Source organism: Limulus polyphemus, unplaced genomic scaffold (genome assembly GCF_000517525.1).
Source record: "Limulus polyphemus unplaced genomic scaffold, Limulus_polyphemus-2.1.2 Scaffold40, whole genome shotgun sequence".
Classification (NCBI taxonomy): Eukaryota; Metazoa; Arthropoda; class Merostomata; order Xiphosura; family Limulidae; genus Limulus; species Limulus polyphemus.
The window spans coordinates 729,750-748,171 of record NW_013665650.1 but is presented as its reverse complement, the minus strand read 5'-3'; the positions used below and the strand labels follow the sequence as shown (position 1 = coordinate 748,171).

General features: G+C 33.4%; 1 long non-coding RNA gene across 2 annotated transcripts in view; it reads right to left on the bottom strand.

Moving 5' to 3' along the window:
* Nucleotides 1-4,074: 4,074 nt before the first annotated feature.
* Nucleotides 4,075-18,422, bottom strand: part of LOC111086334 — an 87,543-nt gene continuing 73,195 nt past the window's right edge. For both annotated transcript variants that reach the window (XR_002611048.1, XR_002611047.1), the window contains exon 3: nucleotides 4,075-5,801. This is a non-coding gene — a long non-coding RNA (uncharacterized LOC111086334). The remainder of the gene's footprint in view (nucleotides 5,802-18,422) is intronic.

Sequence of the window (18,422 nt, the reverse complement as noted above, 5' to 3'; positions counted from 1 at the left end):
AGTCTCTGCTTGCCTCGCATTCTTTCCCTATCGATTTTACCAATCAGAATCTCTGCCTATCTTCCTTCCGATATTTATGTGCCCAAATTGGCGCGTATTCCGTTTCCTAGATACGTTGAGCAGTTTTATTTTATATTTGCACTTTTCAATACCTCTTCACTAATTGTTCTTTCTATGTATATGATCTTCATATTCGATTGACTTGTACTATAAGTACAAGACGATAATGAGAGTAAAAACTCAAAAAATGTTTATCATAATAATTTTGTTAAGGTTTTGTGAGGAGTTAATTCTCACTGTTCTTAAAATTAAGATTAGAAAACAGCGACTATCATTTCAGAGTAGAATAACTATAATAAAATTATAAAAATAACAACAAAGGAACAATAATTTCAATCTTATACAAGTGGCTGTAACCACTTTCAATGCTCAGATAAACCCATTAGATCAAACTTGAAAAAACAACAAAAAAACTGTTGTTGAAAAGCTGCAGGTGTGTGTCAGTGAAAATAAAAATACCCGTGGTGGGTAGAGCACAGATAGCCCATTGTGTAGCTTTGTGCTTAACTTCAAACAAACAAACAAGCTGTCTGACAACGCTAAAATCGGAGGTTTGATTCTATATTGTGTGGCTTTGAGTTAAAACAACAAGAACAAAACCTGCAAGGAAAACTGACTTTGCTGCATCTTATTAAAACTAAGCAATAAAATGTATATTACGAATAAAGACTTGTAAGAAATACCTTTACGACCTCCTAGAATCAGCGATCTTAATCTTTAATACTTGTAGATAAATATTCAAGATTAGCAACTACTGGTTATAGTGAAAGTCAGATTACTACGCAGTTTATGAATTGTTCATTTTTTATACTTAATCAGCTTATGTTAAGATCATCGCAGTTTATCGTACGTATAGTTTTATCAGTTTCTTATTGTTTAGTTGTAGCTGTGTTATAATGTGCTTATTCGCACTTACGGGTCTCATGTCGAAAGGAAACTGGCAGAAAGCGTTTTCAAATAAAATATAATTTTCTGCCTCTTTAAAACGTTAATTTCAATAATAGGTAAGTTTGGTTTTTATCAATATTAATTTTCTATAAATAATGAATGTAATAACAATGATACCATATCAGAAACACAAATTACTTTTTTTAAATAATTTTAATTGTTCTTGAAAGTTCTAAAATTGTGAATTTCTTTTTCATCATGCCAGAAGTTTCCACCTTCCAGTATTCCAGGATTCTATCATCATTATGAACACCACTGACGTTCTGCATAATGTTCCATTACTCATTCACGGAAAAATCATGTTTGCCTAGACACTTCATGTGGTCCTGTCTGAGAGTGTTTATGCAGACGAGTGGCTGACTAGAACTACAGGACAGAGGAATCTGTTGTTGTTGTTGTTTTTTTTTTGTATAGTAATGGACGAAACTGTTAGTAGACGCTTTAAGTACTTACATAAACAGAGACTGATTAAATCTCGAAAGTGTTGATAAGCACTGTTTATCGATAATAATTGTTTCTCCTGTATACCTGAACTATAACGTTCACAAGTAACAAGCTTAGATAACGTGTGGCTCCTCAAACAAGTTCAAAAGCATAAACTTAATCCAGGGGTCTAGAAGGGAATATACGATAAGACTGTTTGTGAGAGTTCGGTCACTGAAGTGCCTTTCTTTGTACATCAGAATTATACATCGTGCTGAGGAAAAGGACAAAGTTCTCAGCCCTGCAATCATAAACTTACACGTGTACTGTAGCTACGTGTAGTATCAGCTGCATGTTTACACTGGGTGATCATATCGATAATTTGACTGATTATCATTTTAACTATAAAAAAATTAAACTAAAAAACAGACATCGTTTATTAATATGAGACAAAACTCTGTGCTATTTTTGTAGGTCTGAAGTGCTCTCTTTATAAAATATGAATAATCAAAACGATAATGGAATTTCAATAGTCAAGAGGATTATGTAATGTCAACAACCCGTGTTAGAGCACTTCCCAAATTATATAATATCAACAACCCGTGTTAAAGCTATATAATCTAGTAAGTGCTTTAAAATAGTTTGTTGACATTATATAATCTGGTAAGTGTGTCAATAACCAGATTAGAGCACTTTCCAAAGGGGAATTTGCGTTCACTATGTTAATAAAATACCTGTTTTATTGTTCATACCTGTACTAAGTTGGTTTTCAATACGATTATGGGTTTGTTGGCGATACTTGGATACTTCGTTTAGTTACAATATACAAGGTGATTGGTGGGAGATTTTTAACTGGCTTGGTTAAAACCAAGGTAGTAGATTACTTTATACTCAAATTGATTAAAGTAAATTTTAGTTTTGAGTAAAGACTAGCGATGTTTTGAATAAACAGTATATTTCTGACAAAATAGAAAGGTTCACTGTTTCATACATCACTAAAAATGCTAATGTGATTGTTGTGGTATATACGGAACTTAATTCTTAGACTACGATACCTCAAGTGTGATTGTTCATCGACTTTGATGTCCCATTATTCTCTGATAGACATTGTCTTTCACATTATTTGTATTTCGCACAAAATTTGAACAATAAATGATATAATATGATATGATATCTATATATATATATATATATAAATATAATAATACTGTCTGTTTTATGTCCATGTAACTAATTCACTACGTTTCGATGGATCTACATCTAAATTGGTATGGAGGTTTATTACGTCCATGCGGGGGGTACATATAAATTTTCAGTTTTGCATTTTGCGTTTTGCGGTTTTTATGGGCGTCTTTGTGTTTTTTTACAATTACATATAAGAGAAGCAACTTTTCATATCCTAAGATAACCTTTCATTAATTATGAATTTACATAACTTCCCTCCAGGGGACGGGTACTCCAGCTAGTATATATATATTACAATTATTAGAGAAGACGGAGATGTTTCATCTTTCTTTGATTATGGAGCGAGAAAAGTAAGAACTCAAAAATAGTATTTGCACTTTCACATGTACTTCTAAGATTATCCTGGTTTAAAACCTTAAGATGAATAAGTTTGGAAGTTAAATATGATGTTTTGGTAGCCAATATGAGAAAACAAAATCATATTTTAGCTGTAACCATTACCTGATAAATTGTATTAGTGAACACACTCATTGTTCCATAAATATAATGTATATTTTCAATAGGTTAAACGTGATCTAAGTGTATTTTATCTTAATCAATAATCTTAAAGATTAGTCAGACTATTTTCACCGCTTTAGGTGAGATAAGAATTATAGGTTCAAAACTTTGGGAGTTGTTTGTAAGTTATAAGAACCCATGAGTGAATGCAAAGTATAATATGTCAACCACACCACATCCGCCACATGCGTTTTCCACGATACTTTTTGCCGAATACTAGGGCTCATCAAGGAGGTTGGGATGCGTCAAACGTAATTGTGTTCTCGGCGCTATATATATATATAAAACACCTAGAACATTATTGGACCTGGCATGGCCTGGTGAGTGCGCTCGACTCGCAATCTTCGGGTTCGAATCCTCGTCATACCAAATATGCTAGACCTTTCATCGGTGAGGGCATTATATTGTGATGGTCAATCCCACTATTCGTTGGTTAAAGAGTAGAAAGAGTTGGCAGTGGGTGATGTTGACTAGCTGCATTCCCTCTAATCTATCACTGCTAAGTTACGACGTTTAGCGCAGCTATCATCATTTTTATGAACAACAACTATTATGATGTGAACCAAGTTAAGCAAGTGAATTATAATTATTATCAATTTTATTTAAGTGATTTTACAAATCAGATGTTTACGGTAAGAATTCATAACAAAACCTTATTTATATATGTTTAATTTTAACAACGATTAATTACTTATTTATATTAATTATTATTATTTTCTGTTAGATCAAGACTTGCAATTACTATTTGTTTTTAAAGTATTCCATTATCTAACTTTTTGTTAGTTCTACAGTAAGCTAATTATTGATTCAAAAATCAGTTTTAAAGTCTTCGCTTACATTAACTTTTAGAAACAAATAATTATAACAGAATGATTGAAAAATATAAAGCTATAAAGACAATGACATTTTCCCCACTTTTTTATTTCATTCAGTATTTATTTATTTTTACGTTTTCTGGCTGATAAAGCATTAAAAAAGAGGTTTTCAATAAAATATAATGATTTAGCTGTACGATGAAGAATACTTTACATTACTCTAATTACATTTCTTGATAACTCTCAGAAGTTTTCCACTTGAGGAACACTTGAAAATGTAAGAGAAACTGTTTATACGATACCGAAATACTTCTTTCATAGAATGACTTGAAACTCCTGGCAATAGCATTTTTCTATTGTTTTATTATTATTATTATTACTTACTTTCAAGGTGCTTAAAACTTAAGATCAACATATTTTAATTAAAGCATGAAAATCTAAAGATTACTTGTCAGTGAAATCCGCGGTACATATTTAAATAAAATCTTGACTCATATTTAAAGGAAAAAGCTATTACATTAAAGTAATTAGAAGTACAGATTACTGATGTTAGTAAAATCACTTAAATATAAGAGTTACTTATTTTTCTATAGCCACTCAACAATGAAGGTTACTGATTTTGGTACAGTAATTCAAAAAAAAATGTAATAGTTTTGTAAACTCGTTCAAATGATTTTATATTCTTCTGAGACCATATAAACTGGCAAAAATTTAAAAAAAAAGAATAATTATCATGTTTGAAAATGACCGAAAAGTGATGAATTTTGATGATACATGTTAACAATTTATGTTATACTGTTAGTATGACATCCAATGCACCAAACAAAACAAATAAGATTAAAACAGTCAGTATTCGAGCTGTAACTTTATGGTAATAGAGACTTGAAATGCCATTCTAGGGTTAACAAACTGTCACGATAAATTTTGTGGAAGATATATAAAGACATCAAGGCTCCATGAAAGCAATCAAAGCAAATATGACAGATATGAAAGTATAATATTATGATCAATTATGCAAGAAACACAAGAATAACAAAATCAATATGACCCCTACACTGAAAAAGAACAAAATGTTATTTTTTTGTTTAGAACTTTAGAGCACATTGGACTATCTGCTGTATCCACCGCGGGGAATCGAGCCCCGGCATTTAGCGTTGTAAGTCCGTAGACTTTCCGCTGGAGGACCACACTGAAGAAGAAATAGAAGCAATTCAAAAGCAATATGACCCCTACACAGGAGAATAAAATATGTTTATATACATCAAAACAATCAACCTGATTTCATATAGGAATCATTCTCATGATTATTTTTATCATTTTTTAAAGAAACTTTAGAACTCACCATTAAAATAGAAATAAAATAAAAGTACTAAAAATAATTATGATAATATATGATAGGCATGTAAAGCAAGTTATCGCGTTATGATAACGTACTGATGTTCATTTTCTCTTTCTGGAGATTAATTTACACTTGCTACAGTCGAAAATGTATATTATTCGAATAATCAACACGCTCTTTTAAAAATATATATATTTCTTATTAGCACAAACGTTAGATGACATGTAGTTGACGTAAAGAAATCAATGAACAATCTAGTCTTCGTAATTCCATATTAGGTACAAAGGTGTAGACTGACTTTCACATTGGAGGGGGGGAAATGGGGATTAATAGGTACCATGAAGAGTCTTCCCTTACGGACTTATCAACTTTTGGTGATACGTTGACAGTTTAGGGGCAATGCACCCACTTGCCACTCCCTAATCTCCGCTCGTGATTGGATAGACTCGATAATCACAAAATGGGTTCTTGAGCTATAAAAAAGTCAGAGAAATCACTAGTTTGTAACTTTATGTATTCAATCTTTTTTAAATAATTACACTGTCTTAATTTTACAAACATTTCTCAGCTTATACGAATTAAACCAGCATAACTTCATCTATTTTCTTCAAATACTTTTTTTTTCTTACAGTAAGAAAACGACAAAAAATATCAGTATCCTATATGCTGGATTTTTCTTATTCTACACAAATAAGTTTTCTATTGCGTAAGCTTTTTAATATCAAAGCTTTGAGGTTTCTGGATGTGTTTAATATCTCAGACTAAGTATCAATAATTTGGAATAAGAATAAATTTCCCTCGATTTATGTTTAAACATTTATAGGTGGCATCATACAATAGATGGGTGGATGTTTTTATCATTCAAATGCATGTAATGAAGTCAATGTATACGTACCTTTTTCACAAAATTATAGATCACATCTTCAGAGGGCAAAAATATACTCTTATTGCAATAGCTCTGACTAATTTAACAAATCATCAGTTTAGGAAATATATATGTCTAAATTTCTTTAATTTCATACGTTCACTTGACGTCATTTCTAGTTTATACAGAGCCACATGGCCTAGTTTAAAAAAGTATAATGAAATACTTATGTGCTTCCGAAGTCAATATTTGTTGGTCACATATAAATGTATGTTTAACTTAACGAACTGCATCCTTTTGAGTTACCCTTTTACAGGCATCTTCAGTTAGGCATGCAACTATACGTGTAAGTACATATTATCTTTCATTTCCTTAGTTTATATGATATGAAATAGCAGGTAAGTATATATTAGAAATATACATTTTAAGGTAATTAATGCACATGCAAGCCTTTACGTAACCCTTGTGGTTGTTAGTAAGTATATGGTATATGTAAGTACATAATTTAGCAGAACCCAGATTGTTTCTTGTCGATAGAAGTGGTTTCACTATAAAATGAATACAAAGTAAATAAACGTCTCTGATATTCTTATCTTCTCGTCTCCATCTCAAAATGTATGGAGCTAATGAACGTGTGATGTGTCTTGAAAGTTGGGGATACTGAGACAACGGTAGGTTAAAATGGATAAGTTTGTTTGTAGTTAAAGTACAAAGTACATAACGGGCTAGCTGTGTTGTGCACACCATATCTATCGAAACTCGGTTTTTAGTGCTATAAAAACAAAATAACATAATTACTTAATGGGTGAATTGGTATGCAAGAGTTCAAATTGAAAAAAAAAATCTCATAGATAAAACTACAGAAGAGGAAGAATCCGTTTTTAAAACCATATACTTTGAAGTGGATTTATTTAAAAGATCTCAATAAGATAAATGACTTTTTCATAATCAGACACGTGATAACATGATTGCAGCAACCAAACTAGCATAATTGTTTAAAGTTTGACGTGCTATTAAAATTATCAACTCTATCAAAACTTTAATTATGAATATATTTTGATAATATAACACTTGAAACTGTTTAAAAAAACAACAACAGAGGGTGTTGATAAGAAAATTAAGTTTGGGTTTAATGACAAATTGATGACATTAAGGAAGTGAAATCAACTGTTGTGATAGAATGCGATAGTTAGGTAGATATTTGAATTACTTATGTTAGGGTTGTTGCAACTGGATACCAACTGTTATAGTGGTTGGTATAAGATATGTAAGGCTCTTTAATGACACTTCATATTTTATCTGCCAACTTTAGCAACTTTTCTATTATCTTTGAGTTTGAGTGGTGTTTCAACTAACAGCTTTTCTTTAGTTTGTAACTGAAATAAAATCGTAATTTACAATGCATATTAATGATCAGTTGTCTTAAATGTTACAGAATATCATTCCTTATCAGCTTAGTTAAGTAAACATATATATCTCTATTCTGTGTACATGTGACGTTCTCTCACCAGCTAAGTTAACTCAACATTTATATCTCTATTCTGTGTGCGGGTGACGTTCTCTCATCAGCTTAGTTAAGTAAACATATATATCTCTATTCTGTGTACATGTGACGTTCTCTCATCAGCTTACTTAAGTCAACATTTATATCTCTATTCTGTGTACGGGTGACGTTCTCTCACCAGCTAAGTTAAGTCAATTACATATCTCTATTCTGTGTATTAAGCTGATGAGAGAACGTCACCCGTACACAGAATAGATATATAAATGTTGACTTAAGTAAGCTGATGAGAGAACGTCACATGTACACAGAATAGAGATATGTAATTGACTTAACTTAGCTGGTGAGAGAACGTCACCCGTACACAGAATAGAGATATGTAATTGACTTAACTTAGCTGGTGAGAGAACGTCACCCTTTAACTCAACATTTATATCTCTATTCTGTGTGCGGGTGACGTTCTCTCATCAGCTCATTTAAGTCAACATTTATATATCTATTCTGTGTACGGGTGACGTTCTCTCATCAGCTTATTTAACTCAACATTTATATCTCTATTCTGTGTGCGGGTGACGTTCTCTCATCATCTTATTTAAGTGAACATTTATATCTCTATTCTGTGTACATGTGACGTTCTCACTCTCCAGCTCGGTTAAGTCAATTATATCTCTATTCTCCGTATTGGCGACGTTCTCTCACCAGCTCGGTTAAGTCAATCATATCTCCATTCTGTGTATGGGTGACGTTCTCCCATTAGCTCAGTTAAGTCAACATTTATATATCTATTCTGTGTACGGATGACGTTCTCTCATCAGCTCATTTAAGTCAACATTTATATCTTTATTCTGTGTACATGTGACGTTCTCTCATCAGCTCAGTTAAGTCAACATTTATATCTCTATTCTGTATACAGCTAGAATGAGCTACCAGATTACGAAGAGTCAGACGTTATGATAATATTGTCAAGTCATTGCTACAGATTTTCTTATTGTCTTGATTAGATTTTACTTATATTAATGTGTTTTTGTTGGGTTTTTCCCTGACTTACAGCGATCAATCGAAACTGAAACTTCTCGCCTTCACTCACGTCTTAATAGAACAATTTTAATATTTACAGGCTAGTGATAAAAATATTGAAGTATTGAACGGGGAATTCTTTAATGTATTATTTGGTCACATCAATGTTTTCGCACAAAGCCACACAACCGCAAATTAAAGTTTTTTATTTGTCAATAGTTACATACATGAATTACACTACATCATTATTTATTAAAAACGCTCTTTCCTAATTTATAACAGACTAGGGAGAAGATAACTAGTAGACAACACCCACTGCCAACTCCTGGGCTGTTCTTATCTGATCGAATAGTGGGATTTGACTGTCGTCTCGTGGAGCTTTCACGTCCCCAAAGTGCTGAGCACATTTTAGCGGTGACGGGACGCGAGCCTAGAGCCATCGGATTCACACTTCCTGCACGCTGACCACCAAACTACACCAGGTCCCGTTTTTAACGATACTTTTACATTTAATATAACACCAAAATATGTAGAAGTATTGTGTAATAATTTCAACAGCTATGTTTGGCTTCAAATACGATGTTTGAAGGCTTTATTTCTAATTGTTACTTTGTCAATGCTGTTTAGTCAGAGTAACTTTTTATGACGTTTACTGAATAACAGCTGGTTCTGTTTAATTAATCTTTATTAACTTCTGAATAAGCTATTTATCGTTATCAGGAAAAAATCTAACCCAGGGATTCTCTACTTTTTCTGGCTCCTTAACCAGGATTCTGCTAATCAAATATTCTGAGCATATAATATTTATCCTATTTCAGAGAAAGCGTAAGGTCTCGTGCTACTTAATTACTGGTAAGCCATTCAGTTGTTTACGTTTTAGCTGTGAGATGGTTGGGTGCCATGGGGAAAAAGAACATGTGAAAATAAACTTTGTTATTTCTTGATATTGAATGTAGTAATAACGAATATTAAAAATCCTAAACAATATTAAATAATTTTAAAATATTAAAAGGCCTATTCAGTATTTACGACAATATAAATAAAATAATATACACAAAAAAAGGAGTTAATTAATTATATTTTATAACTGTAGTTTATTTCATTTTAACTTTCAACAACTCACATTTATTTTAATATTGATTACTGACAAATGTGGAAAACAAATTTTTAACTGTTCTTGTTTTTTAAAGAAGTACAGTAGCTAGTGCAGACTTAAAAACATTTCATCTCATAATTATACTCAAAACCTTGAAAATAAAAGAAAAAATATGATGTGTACAAGTACACTTTCATTCTAAAAATCGTTATGCCATTAGTTATGTGCGTCTGCGCTCTTCATGTGCCATGTTATCATTGCTACTATATCATTGAATAAAATACTTTCACAAGTTTATAGACTAGGCAATTGTGGTTTTGGTTCTTAACATTACGAAATGCTTGAATACAGAAGTTTGAGTACTTTATATTAAAAGTATCTAGAATATGCATATCAGTAAGTCACGTGACAAGCACAGCCGATATAAAATCGCAGTGGAACGGATGCATCAGAACTACATTTTTGATATTAGGTAAGTAGTGTGATGCCACAGAAAATCGATCGCTTTTGGTAATAATATGTTACAGCTCTTTGTGACACAAAACGCTCACGCACTAAGATAATAAAGATATGTTCTGATCGAGTATTTCGAATTTACAAGCCGTGGATGTCCGTTTCAATTAATGGCATTGGAAATTAAAAATATATGGATCAACTTGGAGCACCAGGACCATCCAGGACAAGATCTGGAACAAGTTGTATCCAAGCCGTGGTAAGCAAAGTGTAACGTCTTATGACAGGTGAGAAGAATCCATGAATACATAGGTCAAGGGAAAAAATAGTCGTCTACGTGCCCCAAGCAACAGTACCCAACATACTCAAGAAGGATCGCCGTCTAGAATAACGACACAAGTCACGTATAAACAAGTTGATTCGAGAATGTATTCATTCAACCATCACATACCACAAGCAGTTAAAAAATGGAATGGATCTTTCTGCTTTTCCATACGAAGGTATAAAAAATAGCCGTCTACGTGCCCCAAGCAACAGTACCCAACATACTCAAGAAGGATCGCCGTCTAGAATAACGACACAAGTCACGTATAAACAAGTTGATTCGAGAATGTATTCATTCAACCATCACATACCACAAGCAGTTAAAAAATGGAATGGATCTTCCTGCTTTTCCATACGAAGGTATAACGGCCAAGTCGTCTATTGATATCCGAGAAGTCGGTTTGTTGAAATTGTCGTCCTTGTAATGTAGACTGAACAATGAAAACTACGCTGCAGAACTATTGTTAACATCTCCGGTCGTCACATAGAGCATGATTGGATGTGGCGACATGGACTGTAATGACGTGGCGAAACTCCAAAATCGTTTTAATATAACATACTCAATTCCTATTAAATACATATTAAGTAAAATTCAGCCTAGATGCTACAGCGTAAAGTTTCCACTTAAATAATTTTTTGAGTTATTTTCAAACGTATAGCATTTGAAGGTTAACAGAAATCAATGGTGACGGTAATAATTATCGTGAGAAGATCGCGATTAAACTTAAAATCTACTAAAAGAAGCATAACTTAGGGAATGGTGAAAACTTTAGTTAAGTATGTGTTTAGACTCACTGCTTAATATAAAACTATAATTATTATCTGTATTACTAGTTATTAACTTTGTCAAAGTTCCTCTAGATTTTTATTCAATTTCATAAAATTAACTTGTATGCTTTTAACACTGACATGACTGTTAGACCTCGACAATTTTCAAATGAAGTTTGAATGTAACGGTCATTAGACAAAGCTATACAGTTATCACATAAAGCTTTGCATTTGTGTGAGCAGGTTTTTAGTGAGGTGTTTTTCTGGTAGTTCAGAGAAAAGAAGATAAAAAAATATAATTGTGGCTTATTATATCAGTAGTTTGTAACCGACTCAAAACTTGAAGTTCAACTATTTCAACACATTTTGTCAAACAAAACGTATTTCATAAGAAACAAAAGTATTCTGGGAAATAGTATTATTTTAATAATATTATCACTTTTATCTGTGTGTTAATTTTCTGAGCATTTGTTTAACGTGTTAACTTATATTAAAAATTATACATGCCACTCATCCTTTTTTCTGCACACAGTATTGAACTTTTTCTGTCCACGTGTTCTTTCGCTGTTTGTTTCTGAGATGGAAACATATCTGTTACCATGCGGACTTGGGAGTAATATGATCAAAGATCGACTCCTTGCGTGTCACCTTACCATAAAGTGGAGTTATCGTATATTTCAGAGTCCGTGGTAAACAGGTTAGCAAAATGACCTTAAAATAGGTTTAAACATAAACCACTGACGAAACTACTTTTATTACAAGGTTTCACACACAAATCCGGTGACTCGTGAACATTTAGGATTTTCCTTATAAGTGTAAACTAGCTAGTATTTATTTCAACAACTTAATACGTATGGTGGTACTACATTGTAAATTGAAACGGAGCCACAAAGTAAATCACGATTTTGCTGTTACTTTAGAACATGTATCACTTTAACCATCTTATGAGCCTTGAGTCGATATATTCAAATGTTTAAATTGAAATATATTTATTCTTTCGAGTAAAAGCATCAACATTTTAATTTTGGAAACTAATTTTCTACTTTCAGAAGGTTTAATGTTTTCCTTTAAAACTCTATGGTGCCTTAAAACTAAATCACTTCAGATGTTCTAAAAGTAGGTGTCATTATTGAGACACGAAAGGATTTTTTCCCACTTACTTATTATAAAACAACAGTAGATTTTAAACATGTAAGTTACTTTATAAATTCTTAATGAAAATAAATTGAAAGTTAACGTTTTGCTCTAAACCGTATAGTTGCCTTATGTTTTGTTAACACCTTTAAGTTTTTGTTAAAATGATTTATTCTATCTGTTTTACGAGGAATAATGTTCTCGCTCAATATGTAAATATGTTGTTACCAAAAATAGTACAGTTTCAAATGTGTTTTAATGTCTCCTGCTCTAATTACAAACGCGTTACTTAAATATTTGTGGCAGAATTGTCATGATTAATAAGTAGCCTATTCGATCATCTAAGTCTAATTAGATACTAATTTTTTTTATATATTTTTCATAACCAGATACTAATGGTTTATAACACTACGTTATTGTTGCTAATCTGCTGTAGTCTTCAGGAAAACCTTGAAAAGAATTATACGTGGTGACAGAACCCCAACTTTAATCCCGGGTCCTTTTGTTAGAATGACTGCTATGTTATCCACTTGCCTGGGGTTTTCCTCGTTAAGAGTTGAATCAACTATTTGAATGAATTCAAGGGGGAACCCAGGTTTTGATGATTTTATGCAAGGTTGACTGAGTATGTTATAAGTAAGATGAATGTAGATGACTTCTATTATATCTTTTTTTTATCGTGTTCATATCCAACTATTATTCTCTGATTCAAAAAGCTATATCAGACATGTCGGTATTATCGATTATTGGATGTCTATCATGTTTGTGACTTTTAACTTTTGTTGGTCTTTTTATTTGTCCAATGTGTATGAGGCGACATTCACGGGAAATGTTACAAATAGTGTTTTTGGTCTTCATTGCGATCGTTTTATGTTGTGGCTGAATACTGTTCTGACCTTATACAGTTCGCATACACTCTCTCTGTTTTTACATGTCTTACACCCACACAGAGCGAGTATGAAGGATACTTTGTAGTAATATATAAGTTCAGTAATCTTACCTTCAGGCCTCTGTAACTGTAAAGCACCAACGACAGAGTTGCAAAAAGTAAAAATAATAACAAGAACGTTCAACTTACCAAATTACTGTTAAAAACATCAAAGACGTGTGCTACAACTAAAAAGGGTAGAAGTTTTATAACCTGATGTTTTAAAAAAATTTAAATATTGTCTTAATCTTTAACATGTTTCACTGAATAACATTTTGCAAACCTTATATTAAGGAATAAAACACAATGAACAAAACTAGTTTGAACATAAAAATGCAAAGAAAACGTTATGTTTCCAATATGTTTATCGGTAAAGACGATTAAGTTAACCAAAATGCATAGAATTATAAACGGACTTTTATCTACGTTAATTAAAATATTTTTATTGTGAGCTTTCGGCCCTTTTACGGAGCCTTCATCGGACTCCTGTAAGAGGGCCGAAGGCTCGCAATAAAAGTATTCTAACGTAGAGAAAAGTCCGTTTATAATTCAAAATTAACATGTTTCGAACTCTAGCTATTAAATGAAAGATGTCTGAACTACTGAATGTGTATTAACGAAAATATCTTATACGTTTAATAATATCGACTTTAGTGTGTAGTCGAAATCTGAAATAATGCATGAAGAAAATGAGAAAGGAAAACGTTTGATTGCTTAAATTTAATTTCGAGAACAACAAACTGGCTAGGATTAGCAAACAATACGAAAACACGTTTTGAAGAAATGTTTTATATAATAAATTTCTTTATTCAGTTAAAATTTTGCCAGAGTATTTCATTCAGTGGAGAGAACGTATTGCTTTCGACCATCAGCAAACAAACACTAATCTTAACAAAACCTCAAAATCTTCAAAAGAACTGTCAACATGGGTGTAATTTTCAGCATTTACACGTAGATCAACAATAGTAAACTTGGTAAAAACTAAAGCTCCTTTTGTTGCTTTCATCACGAATCTCCACAAGAGGCGGAACTGAGTAAGGTTATTTTAGTTACTACTCTGGTAAAGATAACAACAAGCAGAAGAATGATGAAGCCAATTTCAAAGTAGAAACTGACGCGATAAATCCACGAACTCTCATTACCATAGGCCAACGAAGCGTAAAAAGTTTTTTTTCCTCCGCGGAGAGAGTCATCAGTATTTCTGGAAGAACCAGCTGAAAATCGACCTCCACACTTCCGAGAAGATTGGTGTCAGGGTGTCAGTGAGACTAAAACATATCCCGAACTAGACGAAATAACTACTTTTCTGTGGCACAAATAGGTAGAAAGCCGGAAGGAGTTTGAGTATTGCTGTAAATAACAAGTCGAGAAGGAGCTGGGTTTTGAATATTGTTTAATTACCGTGTCGAGGGGTCTTCAAGGCTCTGTATGGGAAGTTACCTCTCTTAGGCACTGAATAATTTTTATGGGAAACAGATACACGGCCTTGGAAAAAAAATTAATGGTTTGCATCCTTGATCTTTATGAATTTGATTAACAAGTTTTCCTGGTTTCATTGATTCGATCTTGACAGAGTCAAACTAAAAAAATTGTCAAACACAAAAATGTGATTATTGTGTTAGGTTATTAGTTTGGTGAATGAAAATAATAATAATAAAGAAGAAACAAACTGAAACAGACAACTGGATTTTAAAAATCACAGACATATATATATTTCACATATCTTTCTTTTCAAATTTTGTAGTTTTTAGTTTTGCAGTTAGCTTGCTGGTCTGTAAATTATAGGGTTTGTTTTTCGTATCCAGTCTCCGCTAAAGAAAGCTAAACGTTTTGTGATCGTGGGTACGTTATAAGAATATCTGTCAATTCCTACTATTCGATTAAAGTAACCCAAGAGTTGGCGGTGGGTGCTGTTGATTTTCTGTCTTCCCATCAATTCAAAATTAAGGATAGCCCTTGCGTAGCTTTGCGTAAATATCAAAAACAAAAAACCAATTAAGCCCCATATTACCCACTTGTTTATAGCGTTCTTTACCGGTAGAGTTCATATAGTTCATTATAATGAGCAGTTTCATGTTATTGCCTATTACGTCACTCGGTGCAAAGAAATGACCAAAAAATATTGATAAAGTCTGTCATTTTCTATGTAAAAACATAGAGGAGCCCAAAAGTAATAGGCAGGATTAACTGTAATACTTATGTTTATGTATATAACTCATAAATTAGTGACACTATTAACCAACATAGGCATGATTGTTATTGTTGTTTTAGCCCAAATCTACACCTGCTACCTGCGCTGTCTACCGCGGGGAATCGGACCCGAGATTTTAGCATTTTCAGTCCATAAACTTACTGCTGACTCATCGGGAGACCAAAGGTATGGCCCAACAAGCAATTGAATGCATACATTTCTTAGAAAATGTATTTTAAAAACCGATAGGCCCATAGAGAATTGTAGAGATAAAACTGTGGATAAAAAGTAATACGGAACGTCAGCAATTTTTCGTGTGTGTGCGTGCGTGTAATTTACACAATAATACATAATATTTTTACTTTCATTATTAAATTATTTTTAGGCTGTATGACAAGTTTTTTATCATAGCATTGACTCAAAACGAACATATTTCTTTAGCTGTAGCAATTTTTTGTTGGCTTGCTTGTTTTAGAGCAAAGTCACATTTGGTTTTCTACTGTGTCCACCGCGGGGAATCGAAACCCGGATTTTAGCGTTGTAAATCCGTAAATTTACCGCTCTCCCACCAGGGGACGTAGAAACTTCTAGCTTGGTCGAAAAAAAAATATGCAGTAAAAGAAATTCTTAATAGCTGACTTGGTCAAATGTTGAAGCAAATATTATTTTTGACCAAAATCAAATCTAAAACATTTTTTTTTTCATGTTTGAATTTTGTTGATTTAATGTGAATCCTCTAATGATGATTCTCCCGTTTTGTTTCGTATTTCGCTGCAGTTGTTCCATATGAAGTTGGTTTGATTACGAGTGAACTTACTCGGTTTGATCACTTCCCCATAAATACGTTTTAAACATAAACTTAAGACAAAACAGATGACCGTAACTATTTGATGGCACTCCTTTTGTTTATTAGTTCTGCGAAACTTAGAAGTTCAAGGCTGACTATCTCCAAGTCTGTCTGTACAGATATTAATGACTTCGTTGGAGGACGCTTTTCAACGATGACTACATAAGATGGTAATTCTAGTTTCATTGTAAACCTGCAATACCAGCCATGCAGTGTAAAAGCAGCGGTCTATAACATTCGTTTTCGGTACGGCTTTTCAACATTCATTTCAACGTAATCCTCGTAGTCATAACTGCATAATGTGACTCCCACGTAATAATCTAATAAGCCCATAAATGCGAGTATAACATATTAGGGTTTCAATGAGTGAAACTGAGGCATCCCACACTAAGGAATGCATCTTTACCCAAACGGTTAAATAAGATAAAAGGACGAGAGAAAAAAACAATAAAGATTAAGTTCCATCTAGTTCACTAAGCGCTGCCAGATGTACAAAGGAACAAATACTAAATATTACATCAAACTACATGAGAAAAAAAAAAAAAGAAGAAAGAAACGTATAGAAATGTATAGCGAACAGTGTTAGCGTCTCGCATTTGTTTTCTTGAAACATCCATTGAGTGAAGCATTAAAAAGTTTCAACCCTTGACTTCCACGGTGCTCAACAAATTGTACTGTTACACATAGCTTGATTACACTGAATTAAACGATACTGGTACCTCATCAAGTCGTTACAGTCCATGTCGTCATGCACAGTGCATCTTGAGAATAGTCTTATAGTGCATTTGTTTCCATTGCGAAAGACTCCGTCGTAAGACTGTCATGTCCAAAGCACATTCCTACTTCCTAATCGGTTTCCATAAGCCATCTATTGAACGACGACGACGGTTTCCCAGCGCCCATTTCAACAGTCCGATTTCACAGAATTCTTTAGGCGACTTACCCGGTTAGTCTTCATATAGATTTATGTCGCTTTTCCAGACAGAGATTCTTCCTCATTATACTGTGCACTGTTGTCTGGGGTACATGGTCTGCTTTTTCCACGGACCTTTGTGTTCCATGGATCCTCATATATCACCAGAAGACGTAAGGGTGTTATAATGTTAAGGTCAATTCCACAATTCATTGGTAAAAGAGCAGTCAAAGAGTTGGCGGTAGGTAGTGTTGACTAGCTCCCTCCCCTCTAGTCTATCACTTCAAAGTTAGAAACAGCTAGCGCAGAAACCCTCATGTAACTTTGTACGAAATTAGTAAACAAACAAACAAAATTAGGGACGACTATGCGCAGGCAGCTGCTGTGTAGTTATGCACGAAAATTTTAAAAATAATAATCGGTATATGAATGAGGCGCTACTGTTCTTGCAGCATATTTATAATACACGTAGTATCCAGACTTGTTCACCATGATCTGAGAATCTCGTCTGTCTCATGTGCTAACATGGTTTACTTACCACAGTATCACTGTGGAATGATGTTACCAGTAGAAAAAGCTTTTCTTGTGATGGAGTTATTAAAGTTCATACAGCAACATCTATTTTGGTATCTCAAAGAAAATCGCCAATTTTGATGAACAGTTCTAAGCATGCGTAACGCTATTGTCACTTGACGAATGTAATGATGCTGCATTCATCTATCTATTTATCTGTTTGCTTGTTTTGAATTTCGCGCAAAACTACACAAGGGCTAACTGCGCTAGCCGTCCCTAATTTAGCAGTGTAAGACTAGAGGGAAGGCAGCTAGTCATCACCACCCACCGCCAACTCTTGGGCTACTCTTTTACCAACGAATAGTGGGATTGACCGTCACATTATAATGCCCCCACGGCTGAAAGGGCGAGCATGTTTGGTGGGACGGGGATTTCCAACCCGCGACCCTCAGATTGCGAGTCGAGTGCCCTAACTACCTGGCCATGCCGGGCCAATCTATCTATATAGATTCCTGTCACTTGTGAATTTACTAGATTATCACGG